Raw genomic sequence first — 4,194 nt, forward strand, 5'->3', positions numbered from 1 at the left:
GCTGTGTGACCTTCAGCACTTGTCACCAGGCACGGCCTCGCAAGGTCCCCGCAGGATCTGAGCCCCTGCTTGTGCTCCGACTCGATTACCCCCCATCCTTCCTGTGGCGAACAACCCCCTGTTATCCCGCCCGGAGCCGCCCGTGACATTTTCCGAGTCAGTGCTGGAGGCTGCGCCAGCCCCGGGCCCGCTCCCCCACAGAGGCCCCCGGGGACCTGCTGGCCTGGAAACACCAGAGCAGCAGGCTCTCGCTCCCCCCAGAGGGTTGGGGCCAGATGTGGCGAGGCCCAGGGAGCTGGCCAGACTCTGAGCGTGCAGAGCGGACTCAAGAGGGCCACCCGTGTCCCTCCAAGGGTGGTTTGGACACGTGTGCTCACCGTGTCTTTTACTGTCTCCTTCTGATGCGTGGATGTCTGCGCCCTCTGGTGCTGGAGGGCTGGTCAGTTCCTGGACGCCAAGCCGGCCTGCTGGCCCTACCTTACTGTCACTTCGCGCGGTCATCATGGGAACAGCTCCTGCCTGCTTTTCCTCCCCTGCGTCCTGGCCAACCCCGGCGCCTCCCCGTGTGGCCCCCGTGGCACAGCACGGCTCTTCTCGTGGGCTCTGTGAGCATCACCACCTCCGTGTGGCAGCGTCTCCTGGTCGCTGGCCTCACCGCACCGGGATCAGGACAGCGTGGGTGTTGCCGCTCTCCAGTGCCTTCCCAAGGCGCCCCTGGCTCTCCCCACTGCCCCTCAACTATCTTTCCTCCCTCACCTCAGGCTAGGACCCTCTCCAAAGGGTCACATTAGAGTGTCGTGCGTCCTGTGACCACACATCCCCAAGTGTGGTCTTCCAGAGGTAAAAAGGGTCTGAGAACAGCTAGCTGGGAACGATGGGTTCGAGGACATCTAACAGCTGTCTTCTTGCGGGACTTCTCAGAGCCTTTAGCATCCCGATCTGGCTGTGAGAGGCTTCCTGGAGCTCTGAGAACTCTCTGGGGTCGGGGGAGGGCTCTCTCCTTCCCTGGGTGGGCCTTGTCCTCACCCACCTTCCCTTTTCTTCGCTCTCGGGTGCCCTGACCGCATCCCACCGCCCTTAACCTACACTTTCCCCTCCGGACCAGCTCCTCCCAGCCACCCTCCCTCTCCCCGCCCCTCGGGGGCTCCCTGCTCTCCGGCCTCCTGCAGTCAGTGTGGGGCGGAGGGGAGCAGCAGGGTCTCACGCGGCGGGTCACTGGGTGTGAGCTGAGGGGAGCTCTCCTGCCGCCACTGCTGTCCCCAGGCTGGTGCCCCCCCGGCTCTGTGCTGCCCGGTGTCCGTGGCTGGCTTGCTCTGGGGAGTGGGAGGCCTGCCCGGGCCCACCTGCCCCTCTGCCCACAGTGCGGGTACTGGGGTGTCTGTGCCAGGCCAATCTCTCCTGGGGTGGGGCTTTCTGCTGGGCGTTAACCAGTGCCCCCACGCGCCTCCTCCCAGACCCCTAGCGCTCTCCCCAGGCTCCTGGCGGCTGGCCTGGCTCCTGCATCTGTGTGAGCTCTGACTCAGCTGCTCTCCACGTGCAGAGCAGGTGACCGGGCAGGTGTGCTGCTGCGACCATGCGGTGGGGGCTCCCACCTGCTGTCCCACAGGCCCCCCATCCAAGAGGCCAGAGCGCAGGACTGCCCTGTCCCAGCTCCGGCGTCCTGCGGTCCGAGCACCCACAGCCCGGGTGCAGTTGGAGGGATGCATGCTGCTCCAGGGTCCTGCTGCTGCCCCTCCGAGTGCTGTGCTCCAGTGCCTGGGGGTCCGGGCAAGCCCACCTCGTGCGAGGCCTCCTACGGGGGCCCAGGACCCCTCAGGGGCTCCCTTGCCTCCTAGGTTTTGGCGGGCAATTCCTGGTGGTCCTGTCGTTCGAGGTGCTGTCAGCAGCCCCATGTGGGGTGCCCCCTGGGTTCCAGGGTTGGTCTGCGTGTCCCACCCGGCACCTCCCAGCAGAAGCCTCCTGTTCACGCCTCGGCCCACTGGCCAGCCTCCTGCTCAAGCCCTCGGCCTCTGCCTAGTAGACCCCCGCCCCGGCCACCTGTCCTCTGCTGAACACTGGAGGCACCCGAGCTGTATCTCCCGGGTCTGGGTCCCTGAGAGGACCGAGGTGGGGGTCTCCACCTGTGACGTGACCTCCAGCTGGCCTGGCCCGAGGCCCGGGGGCTGAGGGAGCCCAGACACCATGTATGCGGCCCAGACTTTAGGACCCAGCGATGCAGGCAGGGAGCCAGGCTGGCCCCCAGTTCCCATCTGCCTTTGGTCAGAACCCCCTTCTGCAAGGAGGGGTGGGGTGGGGTTCCCCACAGGGCACTGTGTCAAGGCCAGGGGTGCACACCCTGACCGCCTGCCCTGTGAGTCCCCAAGACGTGCGCCCCACCCCAGGTGGAGCAGGAGTCCCAGGGCTCCAAGCGTCTTCACTGTGTAGACCCGCCGGACCATCCCCGTGCAAATGGCCTCCTGGAACGAAGCCTTCTGGGTGGGGCCGGGGCCAGCTCAACCCAACAGAGGCTGCAGGATGGCTGGCCCGGGGGGTGGGGGCGGGGGGAGGCCTGGGTTCCCTGCGCGCCGCCCCAGCGAGCCGGCCCCACACTGCACTCCACGCGTTCCAGCAGCCTTGTCGCAGCCTCAGAGCGTCTCTGGGAGGGGAGTGTGGGGCCTGGGGGACACCTGGGCTCCAACACCAGCCTCCTCACTGGCTGTGTGTCCCTGGGGCTGTGTGTCCGTGGGGCTGTGTGTCCCTGGGGCTGTGTGTCCCTGGGGCGGCCGCTTCGCCCCTCGGAGCCCCAGCCCCCTCTCTGATACACGCAGCAGGGACCGAGCCCATGCGCGGGGGCGCGCAGGAGGGCGCTGTCCCCCAGCCCCCGGCCCTTGGCACAGGGCAGGCTTGCTCACCCGGGGGAGGCCGTCCCTGGACCTCCGAAAGGACCAACAGCCCCGCCAGCCCTCATCCCGACACAGGCAGCACTCACTTGGCAGACTTTATTTTTCTCGGGAAAAACAGAGAAACAAATGTACCTCTTGGGTGTGAAAGGACCCACGGACAACATGGCAAACACGTGTGACCAATAAATACATCCAGGCGCGCAGGAGGCTGGGCGGGTCCTGTGCGCTGGTCTCAACCCCACACCGCTGCCCTGCCCGCCCCCTCGTGGGGGAAGCCCCTCCACCCAGAGCTCCGCAGGCGGCACCGAGGGCCGGGGTCCGGCCATCTGTCCACCCTCAGAGACTGTGGGGCTGGGGGAGGTGCTGCCCAGGAGGAGGGCCGCCCTGCGACCTGGGGGTGGAGGGGCTGCGTCTCGACCCAGGGACGCCCCAGAAGAGCTGGAGGAGGGCCCTGCAAGAGGCGGGCTGAGACGGGGGTCTGGGTGAGGGTGATGGCCACGGCCTCCCGGGGGGCCTGTCTCCTGCCCCGTCCCGAGGGCTGACACCCCGCGGAAGTAGGCGGCGGTGTCATCTCCCCCCGGGGCGGGGGTGAGGGCTGGGGGCTCACACAGCCACAGGGCTGGAGCCCGTGCACCCGCTGCCCGCCCCGCATGGTCGGGGGGCCGACCCCCGCCCGCTGGTATTCCCAGAACCAGGCCGGCTCAGTTCCTGGGCTAGGCGTTGAGGAGCGTGGCAGCTCACCCCCTTCCTTCCCGATGCTGCTGGATCAGGACCATGTGCCTGGTGGGCCCGGGGACCCCTCGTGGGGGCACGGCCTCCACTGCCTCCTCAGGCTCTGGGCTTCCTAGGACTGGATTCCTCCTCCTCCTCCTCCTCCTCCTCCAGCCCGGGGAGGGGGAGGGAGGGGGGAGGGGTTGGGAAGGGGCCCTCCCCAGGGGCGAGGCTGGACCGGGGTGAGCACGTCTGTGCCCACCACCCCTGGGACCCGCTTCAGGAGGACAGAAACGCCCGAGTCGCAGGTGGCCCCAGAGAAGAGGCTTCAGAGACACCTTTGGGGGCGGGGGGCAGCGGCGTTTTCACATTTGGCTGGGTGGGGGCAGGACGAGAGCAAGGAGGTCTGGACAGCACCGGGCTCCGGGGCCCACATGCTGAAGGCCCGGCCTGGGGCAGGGGCGGGGCAGGGGCGGGGCGGGGCTGGCCTGCGGGAAGCTGCGTACCGTGGGGGTGGGGCTGGGTGGACAGGCGCGGGCCCTGGGGAGGGGGCGCCGTGGGGGCCGTGTGCCCAGCGTCCGGCTCAGCAGGAAGGGCCGGG

The sequence above is a fragment of the Hippopotamus amphibius genome, chromosome 2 (genome assembly GCF_030028045.1).
Source record: "Hippopotamus amphibius kiboko isolate mHipAmp2 chromosome 2, mHipAmp2.hap2, whole genome shotgun sequence".
Classification (NCBI taxonomy): Eukaryota; Metazoa; Chordata; class Mammalia; order Artiodactyla; family Hippopotamidae; genus Hippopotamus; species Hippopotamus amphibius.